Genomic DNA, 14,247 nt, shown 5'->3' on the forward strand with positions numbered 1-14,247 from the left:
TACACCTACAAATGTTTATTTGCCCACCTGGGAAGTATTGTACATGTATGTATGGGAGCATTCGTTTTCCCAATTTTTTCTAGCATTTAATTTGGCTGTCAATTATGCACAAAGAATATATTCCTTCATGACCTGAATTTGTGTTTGCCATGAAGAAGTTCCAAGTATATAGGCATACTTGTTCTCTTTTATTTATGCAATGTATGATGCAACCACGACCACAGGTTTTTGACACTGATATTTAATATTGTAAAGCAAAGTCAATTGGATACTGTTTTGAATCATACACACATAAAACTTACCACTTACGTTGTTATGGGTTGCCTTTGACTGTGTTATTAAATATATTTCTTAGATTTTATGCTATATGAAGTGGACACTACAAAATGGCCACCATGTATACTTGCTTTATTTGTGTGCAGTTCTCCACTAACCCTTTGTTGTTGTTTATGGCAGTTTTTAACACATTTGATTGGTGGTGGGGTTGCACTCTTTACCTGTGAACAAGGTGGTTTTACGCCGAAATGAGTTAGGGTTTCCCCATTGCTGTCACACATCGAGACAAAATAAATTAACATACAGCAGCAACTTTGGAGTGTGTGTTTCTTTAGCCAAGCAGAAAATAACTGATTTGAGATAGGTGGCCGGGGCAGAGAAATCAGGGGGAGTCCCAAAACATAAAATCCCCATGCATTTTCCATTGACCTCTTTAGGATGGGCTACGGAAAAGAAAACTGCTGAACGGAATCACACCAAATTTGGCATGAAGCTAAATCTTGGTCCACAGATTGTGTTTTTTGTGATTTGGTGAAAATGTGTTCCGTCATTTTTGAGAAATTAAGGTTGAAAAATATTTGTATATCTAGACAGTTCGGTTTGAGAGACTCTCACGAGAGTCCCTTGATCCCAACTTTAAAAAATAGTGCATTGGTAAAATACCATCCAAGCCAACCAGGAATAGATAAAAGCAACCCCTGACATGTGTATTGCTGTCATTATAGCTTGTCAGAGAGGTTTAACTTTGTACAGACACAAGGGAGGACCAGTATAAGTCAAAGCAATACCAATCCAAAACTGTAATATTGTGCCTGGAGTGGTAAAAGATTTGATTTACGAGGGGCATATAATTTGATTTGTTTTAAAGGAGGAGACAAATGAAAGACAGCTTTCATGTCACAATATAGCCCGTTGAGTACCTCATCACCCATACACACACTCACCCACCCATACAGCCCTTCACAGATGCACTCTTGAGCCCATACACCCAGTGAATCATCCACTCACACATCTATGCACAGACTCACACACCCCACCCATATTCAAATAATAAAGCACTTTTATATATAGCATTTAAGTTGTATAAGATAAATATTTAAAAAAAAATAAACAATATAAGAAAATAGCAAACAAAACAATATAAAAATTGTTAGACCTAAAAAGAGTCAGATTGACTTGATTCACTATTCCCACTCCAAAGTAAGCAAAAGAAGGAAACGCATTGGGATTTGGAGGGCTTAGATTTACTATTCCCACATCAATGTAAACAACAGTAATGGAAATGTTGGACTTTGGAGGGGGTTAGATATACTATTCCCGCTCCAGTCTAAGTAGCAATAGGGAAAGTGTGAGGAATTGGAGGGATTAGATTTACTATTTACACTCCACAGTAAGCAAAATCAGGCAAAGTGTTGGACACTGAAGAGTTTAAATTAACTGTTCTCATTGCAATGTTAGCAAAAGTATTGAAGGTGTTGGACTTTGCAGTGTTTAGATGTACTATTCCCACTCCAATCTAAGCAACAGTTGCGAAAGTGTTGGACTTGGGAGGGGTTAGATTTACTATTTCTACCCCCACGTACGCAAAGTCAGTGAAAGTGTTGGACTTTTGAGAGGTTAGATTTACTATTCCCACTCCAACGTAGGCAAAGTCAGGGAAAGTACTGGACTTTGGAAGGGTTAGATTTACTGTTCCTACTCCATGGAAAGCAAAAGCAGGGAAAGTGTGGGGTTTAGCAAGAGTTACATAAACCATTCTAATTCCTAATCATTTTTTTATTAACTTCCCACCCTATTCCCCTACACCCCCACTCCTAAATCATAAATTAGTAATTAAATTATACAAAATTAAAAATGCACATTCTAAATCAGAAAATACACTGCAATAAATACAAATAACAATAAATGAAAAAAAATATATATACATAATTAATTACCAAAGAAATATTTTTTGACATAAATTAATTTAAAATACAAAACAATAATTTATAATTTAAATAACATCCCACCCTATTGCCCTACAGACCCACCAACCGACCACTTAATTATAAACTACTAGTTACATTTAAAAACATTTCATTACATATTAAAAATGATAACATTTACAAAAAAATACATGAAAAATACTAACACATAGTATATAAACATCTATCTATCTATCTATCTATCTATCTATCTATATATATATATTTATATATATATATATCTATATATATCTATATAAATATATATATATATCTATATATATATATATATTCACTTAAAAAACCATAGGTTTCACACATGTTATAGTTAGCTGGACATTTCACTCGTGAAAAACCATTGAAATTCCCCCGTTATAGTTAGTGCAGGCAACTATAACTCACGCGACCGCAATCCTCTGCTGATGACGTCAGATATTACATCACTGATGACATATGTGTCTTTCTGGAAGAAAAAAAATTTGTAATATATGTATAGCTAAAAATTAATGGAAGAAGACATGGGTAAATAAGTGTCTAAATACAGTGATGTAATATCTGACGTCATCAGCAGAGGATTGCGGTCGCGTGAGTTATAGTTGCCTGCACTAACTATAACGGGGGAATTTCAATGGTTTTTCACGAGTGAAATGTCCAGCTAACTATAACATGTGTGCAACCTATGGTTTTTTAAGTGAATTTGCAAGGTTTTTTAAATGCTAATTCCTAACTATAACGTGTGTGAAACCTATGGTTTTTTCAGTGAATCTGTACGTTTTTTTAAATGCTAAGTTATGTATTTATTTATTTTTTTTCAGGTTTTTCACCGTGCGCGTACCGTAAGTAAGTTTTACCGTACGCGCACGGTGCGCGCTTATAGATATATATATGCTTTTAAATGCTATTTTATCAGGAAATACTGAACAGATTTACACCAGACCTGCAAAAGGCACATCCCTGACCTGAGGACTACCTCTCTGCCAAATTTCAAGTAATTCTGTTCAGCCGTTCGGGCTGTAGCTTGGACTAAAGGTCCTATGGAAAAATGCATGGGGAAAACGCGTTTTGGGACCTCCCCTTTTTCTCAGCCCCCGCTTGACGAATCCCCCCGAGACTTTCAGGGAAGGAGCAGAGCGCCCCACCTATTTTGAAAATTTTGCGAGGATTCGTCAATCGGCGCCAAAGTTCTTCCAAATAGAATGTTGCGGATTTCCTATGGAAACACGATCCTAACTATAACTATCTACTGGCGACCGCCAGTAGATAATATATATATATATATATATATATATATATATATATTCACTGAAAAAACCATAGGTTTCACACACGTTATAGTTAGGAATTAGCATTTAAAAAACCTTGCAAATTCACTTAAAAAACCATAGGTTTCACACAAGTTATAGTTAGCTGTACATTTCACTCGTAAAAAACCAATGAAATTCCACGTTATAGTTAGATCAGGTAACTATAACTTGCGCGTCCACAATAAACTGCTGATGACGTCACATATTACATCACTTATGACATGGTCAGTGACATCACTCATGACATCAATGATGACATCTGAAATGACACATTGTGCATTGCGGTCGCGCAAGTTATAGTTACCTGATCTAACTATAACGTGGAATTTCATTGGTTTTTTACGAGTGAAATGTACAGCTAACTATAACTTGTGTGAAACCTATGGTTTTTTAATTGAATTTGCAAGGTTTTTTAAATGCTAATTCCTAACTATAACGTGTGTGAAACCTATGGTTTTTTCAGTGAATTTGTACGTTTTTTTAAATGCTAAGTTATGTATTTATTTTTAATTTTTGCGCGGAGCGCGCTTACAGATATATATATTGATTTAAATGCTATTTTCTCAGGACCTACTGAATAGATTTACACCAGACCTGCAAAAGGCACATCCCTGACCTGAGGACTACCTCTCTGCCCAATTTCAAGTAATTCTGTTCAGCCGTTCGGGCTGTAGCTCGGACTAAAGGTCCTATGGGAAAATGCATGGGGAAAACGCGTTTTGGGACCCCCCTTTTTTCTCAGCCCCCGCTTGACGAATCCCCCCGAGACTTTCAGGGTAGGAGCGGAGCGTAGCGCCCCATTAGTTTTGAAAAATTCGCAAGGATTCGTCAACCGGCACCAAAGTTTTTCCAAATAGAATGTTGCGGATTTCCTATGGAAACACGGTCCTAACTATAACTATCTACTGGCGACCGCCAGTAGATAATATATATATATACACAACAAATCCCATAGCAGATGCAGGCAGCAAGAAGCACACGGGCACAGCATCAGGTACAATTGTAGGTTTATTTAATGGATAAACAGGTCCATTGTAGGTTTATTTAATGCATAAACAGGTCCACATTATGCGTTTTGGCCACCGACCTGCGGCCTTGATAACATAGGACACACTACGTGCTGGTAGCAAAATATAAAGGCAGGTGAAAAGGGTGTGTTGCTAACGTTAGTGACATCACGAGTGCAAGTGCTTTACGGTAATTGACATAAATGGCAGTGACATTGCAAGACATGACTTACTGTAATAGCATAGTAGAACAGAAAAGGAGTATAGCAATATGGCAGTGACAGTGCGGAAAGTAATCAATTACTGCAATGACACAAAAATTGCCGGAAAACAAAGCAACTGGTATAATAATAACACGGTAATGCCCCTAGTCAAAGTAAAGTTACTCTTGACAAATGCCTGAATGATGCCAGGGTGAAGCCGGGAGAATTGAAAGAAAGAAAAGACAAAGGAGGCAATGTATTGTGAAGAAAGAACATAGAAGAAAGAAGACAGAGGAAAGAAACCTCAAGAAGGAAAAAGAAAGGAGAATCAGACAGGGAAACGAGAGAGAGAAGAGCACGCCGCAGGTCTCTTGCTCTTCCACGCGTGAGCAATGGACGGTCGAAGGAAAAGTAATGCTACAGGTGAGATGCAATGTGCTGATCTCATAGTAAAGTGTGGAATAACACCTACTGACAGCATAGTGCTGCGGCGATAACAGGGATAGCTGTCATCACAAACACATCGGGAACCCATAGGGGTAGATAAATGAAAGGCAAGCGTGCAAGAGCAGCAACAATCGCTATTCTCCACGCAGAATAATAGCCCGCAAACCAAAAAATTAGGAGAAGAAACAGGGGCAAACTATCAGTAATGAAGTGGACCAATAAACGACAAAAAGTGGGAGTATAGCTTAATGTCAAAGTGTGTTCACGGTGGTGAACCAACACGTGAAGCTACCACATTACCATAAGGTGTAGTGAATATAACAGTGTAGGGTGGTGCAACAAGCTAAAAAGTGACAATTGGTGAAATGCGGCATAAAATTAAAACAAAGTGGAAATACCGAAGTAAAACCAACTAGAGACAATATTCATAAAGGAACAGAGATCAGAACCCAGCCGGGTGTATAATAGCAGAAAAGCAAAAGGACTGCCTAATGTGCTGACAATAACTCCATAGTGGGAGAAAGAGAGGGAAAACCAGAAATAATAGTAAACCCAAGCGCAAGAGGTGATTAAGGTAAAGTAAAGATACAAGACATGCTGTACTCGAATGCAGCGAGAAACAACATATAGTGAGAGCTAAAGGCATAACATCTCAGTAGATAAGGCATAAATCATGGAATGACAGAAAGTGACAGCGAGGAGGGCAGCAGTCTGTCCAAATGAGGCAGTAAGATGTAAAGGTGATACACAAGGTGACAGCGCAGTGTACAAATAGAAAATGAAGGTAAATTCACAGGTAGTTGTACAGATCCTCACTGCTATTAAGCCCATAAGGTGTCGCGAGAGCGTCAGCGTGTCAGCAGTATTACATAACCCACTAACCTGAGCCAGCCAGCAGGAACGATGTAGGAGATGTATATCCCCCTTCTTCTCCCCTCCACTGACACCTACCAAGGGATAAAACCAGAGTGGTGCGGGAAAGCGGCGGGGAGAAAAGGGAGGAGAAGGGACAATGGCCTGGGTCCAAGGCCTGTCTTCGGATCTGAGGCAGGGAATGCAGGGACGAATTCTAGGCGGGGTCTGGCACGGATACTATGGATGAGAAAGCAAACAATGAGTCAGGAAGCACTATAGGTGAAGGAGTCTCCCACACCCTTTCCGCCACTCTCGCTAACTCACTGTTCTTATGAAGGATGTCTTCCAGTCTTCACGGAAAGGGATTCGCCTGGTGTTTAGAACCCTACTCCCTCGCAGGTGTCCCGCCTCAACAGTCTCCCCAAAAAGGATGCCAATGTCCCAAAAGAATGAGTGTCCGGAGGCTGCAAGGAGCGCTGGTATGGGCTCAGGAACGGAGGACAAGGGAGGACTCTCCAGCCCCCTACAATCCGGCGTCTTGTCCTCCTCCTAACACCCAGTATACCAGCGAGTGCCCACAACCACAATGCACTGTTCCCCGGTTCCTTCACCGCGGAGCAAACAATAATGCGAGGAGTAATGTTTCTCCCCACCGAGCGCCCAACCGCTGTTCCTGCACAGCGCGAGCGTGGAAAGCCTAACAAGCGTGTAGCCTGATGTCTCCTCGCTGTTCCTTCACAGCGGGAATGACTCAAGATCAAGGAGGAGTTTCGTGTACTCCAGTGCGGGTTTACCTGATGTCCGTTGTGCTTCGGGGATCTGTCGGTGTCCGTCGCGGCGTCTGCTGCTTGGACTCTGTCGTCCCACGTAGCGTCTTTTCTCAGTGGAGTCGTTGAGGAACGTTTCCGTTGTCCGTGATCCGGGTACTACGGGGAGGGGGAGTATCTCACACGGCACTCTGGGTCTTCGCTCTGTGCGAGCTCCAAACCGGAAACTGGGGCAAGATTGTCAAGCGCCTCCTCCTAGTGGAGGAGGTCCTTTATGGATCGGTGAACGCGTACTTGGATGACGCGAGTCCTTCCGGCCTGTCCCAGGGTTTTCTGGGTTATGTAGTTCACTGCCGCTGTTTGTGGTGTTCGTGTGATCGCGACATAAGGTGCCTTAGTGTCAAGCTCGAGGATGTAACGGGTTTCGAGCTGCCTGAGCTTTTTCTCCCGGTTACCACCTCGCCTTGACATGGGTACACTGTTGATCACAAAGTATTGGAGGTGCTCTAGGTTGTTATTGTGCGCCTCTTTGAAGTGTCTAGCCACAGGGTAACTGGGGTCGTTGTTAACAATAGCCCTCAGATGTTGCAATATCCTTACATGCACTTGGAGCTTGGTGCTGCCAAAGTATTTCAAGTTGCAGCTGCATTGAAGGCTATACATCGCAAATTCAGTCCTGCATGTGTATTTGTGTTGCAGTATTATGGGTTTGTTACAAAATTTAGCAGTAACAGAGGTGGTGTTGATGCCAAATCTGCAGGCTCTATATATAATATATATATATATATATATATATATATATATATATATATATACACACACACACACACACACACACACACACACACACACAGGGCTGTTTTTACATGGTGGTAATAGTAAAATAAATTTTTGCGAGCCTGTTCTGGATGTATTGCACCGGAGTGCCGTCTCCTTCCTGTTTGGAGTACACAATGGAATTTTGGCTGGCCCCTCACCTGTACGAGCACCATTGCTGCTGGGTCACAGATGTAGAAGAACTGTGGTATCTATCTATCTATCTATCTATCTATCTATCTATCTATCTATCTATCTATCTATCTATCTATCTATCTGTCTGTCTGTCTGTCTGTCTGTCTGTCTGTCTGTCTGTCTGTCTGTCTGTCTGTCTGTCTGTCTGTCTGTCTGTCTGTCTGTCTGTCTGTCTGTCTGTCTATCTGTCTGTCTGTCTGTCTGTCTATCTGTCTGTCTGTCTGTCTGTCTGTCTGTCTGTCTGTCTGTCTGTCTGTCTGTCTGTCTGTCTGTCTGTCTGTCTATCTGTCTGTCTGTCTATCTATCTATCTATGTATCTGTCTATCTATCTGTCTATCTATAAAAGCAAATGAAAAATATGAAATACAACTTCTACAAATATTAACGTAAACAATATTATATACAACAATATTTTTGTTCTTATCTTTCATATTCTGTTCCGCAAACTTTTTGGGTTGATAATATTTTTGACATGATATTCATGCAACTCAATATTTTTGAAACAATATTCTTGTTGTTCACTGCTGCAGGTTTAGCCATTCCAAGAATTCAAACTACAGTGATAAGTTTTACATTCCAGTGCAGTTTGTAGGTTTTTCAGGGCTATGTCCACTGAACCTAGTGCCTTATTATCCTCGCTGAGCAGCAGCTTCCTCTGGTCTCATGGTCCTCTCCCCCTCTTATTTAATGGAACAGGGTATCTCTTTTTACTCCACGTGAGTGGGGGAGTAAACGTTAACTGTAAAGTGCTCCTAAAGAAAGATAAATATTACATACGCTGTTATGATAAAAACACAACAAACTATGTATATCGGTAATGTCTGTATACATGCATGCCTTCATACCCAGGAGTCAGTTGCTCTATGTGATTTATTAAATTTACAAATATCACTCTGACATTGAAGAAAATTAAAATAAAATATTAAAATATCTTTCAAAATGACATTGAACTGCTCATCACTCATGTGCTACCCACAAGTGTAATGCAGTTCAATCCTTCATCCAAAATGCCAATCTTTCCACAGAGTAATATGGTGATTGATACAATTAAATAGTAAGTTGAACATATGTTTTAATTAGCACCAAATTCTAATTTTAGGTGCTCTTTGATTTATTTCCAATGTTTTATGCTGATGCAGTCAGGGTTCATGTTTTTTTCTGTAGCACAGAAAAAGGACACTATTCTTCTCACATAATTATTATAGTTAATGCTTGTCAGCAATGTGGCTATGTTTGCTGGTCATCATCGAAAGATGTCCAAGAAAGGGATTACAGCATAGCCAGCCTTTAAATTGTTTAGAGCCTAAAGCAGTTTCGTCCTGCCACCTACAGAGAGTTTAGTGGTGTTTTTAGTAAAAAATTTGCAAAAAATATATTCCCACAAATACTCTGTGCTAATAATTTAATTCTTTTAGCAAAGGTTCAATACAGCAGAATCTATGCACAGACTCCTAAAGAAGCTGCAGTTTTAGATGTCAACTTAAGGAAGTGATTCAAACATCATGCAAGGTCCCCTGCTGGAGCACCAATAATTTTCATCCAAAAACCAAATTGGGACTATTGTCCTTGCATAGACTATGCAGTGAGCTCATGACCGTCAGGGTCCCATGACCATTTTCCTTTTACCTCTGTATTTTTGGATCAAATCAAAACTGAGAAAATCTTTCCGAAAGTTGATTTACGAGGGGCATATAATCTGATTTGTTTTAAAGGAGGAGGCGAATGAAAGACAGCTTTCATGTCACAATATGGCCCTTTGAGTACCTCATCTTGCCTTTCGGTTTATGTTACACCTCTGCTACTTTCCAGCATTTTATTAACGATAGTTTTGAGACAACCCAGACACCTGCATTGCAATCTATTTTGGTGATATACTACTCTTTTCTGACAATTTGGGACAACACGGATAACATATGTGTAACTAACGTTTTGCTCAGACTACTGATAAATGAACTGTATGCTAAATTAGAGAAATGTATCTTTAAAACATCTTATCCATCTTTCCTAACATTCAATCATATCTGAAGAAGGTAGGTAGATGGATCCATAAAAATATTAAAACGATACAGGAATGACCTTAACCTTCGAATCAAATTTGGTGAGTCACCCATTATCCACTGTGCTGGGGCCTTCACCCTGGCAGTGACATGAGCTTAAGCCTGGAACAATGTCCCAGGTTAGCTTTTCAATGATATGTATAATCTTAATTTAGTTAAGCTTTAAAAACAAAGCTTTTCGATGCATTTCGGGCCTCACAAGCCCTTCTTCAGGGGTAACTGAAATTATCAAATAAATAACCACCATTACTCCACAAATCTAAAGATTCACATATATCACAGGCCCGAAATGCATTGGGTTACAATAAAGAAAATTACTTTGGATGAAACATGCGTTTTCGTCATCTTTATCGTGTTCTTAAGAGAGGCCCGGATGGGCACATTTTGAGCATTGGAAGCTTGTTCAACAGAAAACAGCATGTCACCCTACATGTGGAATAAAGATATAAGTGAAAAAGAATACATGAACAAATTGGAATATAGTATCGAGGAAAATGGAATTAAACGAAGGATGAGATTGCATAATTATGCGATTCAGCAATTTGCTGTGCGACTGGGCTTGGAGTGAAATGTCCCTCCACACAGTTTTGTCGATTTATTCAGTGCCACTAGGGCAAGGCACCTGCCTAGTTAGCACGCATACCGGACTATTGGATAAAGAAGGTTTATAATGATTAACTGGTGTGCACCCGTTCCCCCTTTTGATGTACAATTGTCAGACAACACACAGTTACCTAAGTAAATGAACTCCCCATGATTATTTATGAGGGACATACTCCACAGATCATGCACGTGCAAAGAGGTTGTTGGTGAATCTGGTGTGCAGTTTTGCAAGGATTGTATACGAAAAGACAATGGATGTTGAAGGGTCCAACCTCGGGTATCTGGACAAAAAGAACAGTAAAAACTAACCCAGTGTATGCTAATTTACAGCAGAGAGGGCCAATATGTATTTACATCAGTGGCAGCTGGCATGTTTCATGGGTGGGGGCGGGGGCCCGAGGGGGAGTTGTTGGGGTATATAAGGGGGGCTGATTGGGGGGTGTCACTAGGGGGGAATAGAATAAAAAATAAATAAACAAACATCTTTAGGCCAGTCCCGCGTCTCTTTTGGTGGGTGTCTGGAATTGGTAGGCCCTAGGGAAGTGAAACTACCCCATGGTGTCCCCATCTTCATAGGAGAATAATGGAGTGTTGCTTCAGTGAAAACAGTAAAGCACACTGACTTTCCCTTACATGTGTCTTCCCACAGTATAAAGCCTATTCCATGTCACTACCCAACTCTGCATAATTCCTGCCACACCCTTCTATCTGTACTTGCTCCTGGGCATGCGCACAACAGGAATCTCCCCCGCGCAGCCCCTACACTTGTGCACACACATGTACACACATGTCTGCATGTAACCAGTCCGGTGCTCCCTACTCCGGCTGCAGCGCAGCGGCCTACTCTCAGCAGGGGGACACCGGTAAAATCCACATGCAGTCTCTTTCATAATGAGTTCACTGTGGGTGAGTCCCAAGTTATGAGGCTCTCCACCGTAAAAGCTCAAAAATTAGGTGTTCAAAAAGTGAAAAATACTGGCGGCCCAGACGGTCAGAACCATCTTCTAACACCCCTAATTTCTGTTAACGAGAATTTCCATCAGCAAGTGGTAAATTTTTGGTGCACAGTGAAAAAACATTTTCAAACACAGCTAGATTTCTGTTTCTTAGCATTGTGGCCTTTTAAACAAAGAAGAATTGCTACATGTGAATGAACTACATACACTTAAATGTCTTTGCCCCAGAAAGGAGCCACACTCTCTTTCGATTTTAAAAATCCAAACAGTGTCAGGCTCCTTGCTGTGGCAAAGAAGTGTATGTTGATGCCATAACAAGAAGCCAGATGACGTTTGGATTCTTTTTCCTAAAATAAGAAAAAATCCAAAGAACATCTGGCTCATTACTTGGCAATAGAATTGTTTCTCTGAGCCCCAGAACAGAGCCAGATGCTATTTTGTTTTTTTCTTAGCCTAAGAAGAAATCCAAACAGCATCCGATAACTTGCTGTGACACAGATACACTGCTCCTTCCTCTCACAATGCTTCTCTTAGACAAGCATAGTGATAGGAGGGAGCTGTGTGAAACTAAATCAGTAAGCCGGTTTTGGAAGAGGAGGAAGTAGGATTGTTCCTAGTCCCTCCTCTTCATATGCGCACCTCCAGGTTAATTTGTTTCTGTTGTTGGGGTGGGAGATTTTGTCGTGAAGAAGAATGGGTAGAGCTTGGCTGCTCCTTTCACCCTCTTTTCCTCCTCTCTTCCACATCTCTCCCTCCTTGCTTCCAGAACAAGTGGATTGGGCCATTGAATATGGCCAAGGAAGGGTTGGGTGCATGATAGCCACCCTCAGCCACTCCCATTGCCCTACTTACTGACAGAAGCTTGGAACGGACATAAGTGGAGCTGGAAATTCCCTCCCAGGACCTTTAGATAAGTGTGTTACATTATACATGACATCACATTCAAATCAATGAGGTGTCCTGAGAGTGAGCCCTGAACGGCAGCATTCAAGAATTTGCTGTGCCGAGCGAGGACTAAGCACTGGAAAACTTCCTCCCACCACCCTCACCAAGTACCAGAGAACAATTTTAAAAATGGAGGCCAGGCTTGGGGAGTCACTGTGTAGTTACCATAGGAAATGCATTTTTTTGTTTTGCTAATAACTTGGGCATCATTTGACAAATATTCACGAAACTTAAAAAAACAAATGATCATCCACTTCAGCTCCTTCCTGGAAATTTGGGGGTGAGCGATCAAGCAGGGGCCTTGAAAAAGGGGGTGTTCCTAAAACGCAATTTCCCTATGCAATTTCCATAGGGAGTTTTGAACAGCTCTACAGTCAACATGGCTGAACAGACTTACACCAAATTCTGCAGAAAGCTAGACTATTACCCAGAAAGCGTAGTTTGTGATTTGGTGGAAATTTGTTCAATATTTTTTGAGAAATTTAGTTTAAAAAAATTACAGATATCTGGACGGTTGTGTTCATGGGAAGCTCACGGGAGTCCCACAGACACACAACTTAATCAAAAAAATCAGAGACTAAGATGGCTTTCTTTCTTGTCGGCTGACTCTCTCCCGGGGGTTTGAGAAGCTCCTTAGTCCCACAGGAGCTAGCTCTCCGACTGGCAGGCTGCAACCTGAACAAACATTTTGCAGCCAGCATTACAGGACACTGGGACAGAGTAGGGCTACTCTGACCCCCTGGGCCTTGTGGGGTGCCCCAGAAGGACCTACCCCTGCACGTCAAATTAAACAAAAAAACCCTATTTTTTGGTGCCCCGTGATACCTCAGGAATCCTGTGGGAGCCAGCACTGGCCCACCAGACCAACTACGTCCCCCTTACACCTGCAAGATTCCAGCGGGATTGGATTTTTTTTTTTAATGTCTGTTGGGATTGGCCTGCCACAGGGGGTTGGGGAGTTGGATGCAAGGCTTAAATGCAGGCCAGCCCCTTATGCTAACCCTGTGCCATGCAAAGTTAGGTATGGTAATAATATCTTACTTAAATTTACGAAACCCCCCAGAATTTCACTGAAAAAATGAAAGCTTAAAGTGACATTATAGGTATGGACATAATATTTACTTAACCTTAAAATCCTCAAAAATTCACTGGAAAAACAACATTTAAAGTGGCATTAAAGTTAAGGGTAAAATTTCAAATAAAATGTCCCATTTTAAACTCAAAAAACGACTTAAATTCAACAGTTATAGTTAACCGATGTAACAATAACTTGCACCCTTGCCATGCACTGCTTATGACCTCACATATAACAACACTCATGACATCATTGATGACTTCATCATCTGTTCACTATTTGCTTTAGCAGGTTAATAAGTTGTGATAACTTCACAGTTAAATACTTTTCTAACCTATTTGAGGCCCAATCTGACTTGTCAATGTGCAGTGAGCCCACACTCAGTGTGCACACTATTCACCTGTGTGCTTGCTATTGTAAATGTGATGCAGGTACGGTAATTGTGATCAGCTCAGAGCATTCTGCCAAAAAAACACGCGATCTTGTGTTCTAGGTTGGCTGTTTAGCAGTACCGGTGACCTGGTGAGACTCTGTTGTCACCACACCGACTGTTGGGTAGTCATATTCAAAGTGCCGGTCATGGAGAAGTGGTGGAATTATTCATATATGTCCAAAACAGTGCCATCAAAGCCAAAGATGCTCCATGGTGTCAGGGGACGTTTTTTCAGTTCCTCAGTGGCAGTGTCAATGTCCAACACCATCCAGTGTCTGGAGCAAGTGGTGCCTATGTAACTGAAATTTGTGACGTATTTCAGGTTATCTGTAAAGACACCGGGG

This window comes from Triturus cristatus, chromosome 12 (assembly GCF_964204655.1).
Source record: "Triturus cristatus chromosome 12, aTriCri1.1, whole genome shotgun sequence".
Taxonomy (NCBI): domain Eukaryota; kingdom Metazoa; phylum Chordata; class Amphibia; order Caudata; family Salamandridae; genus Triturus; species Triturus cristatus.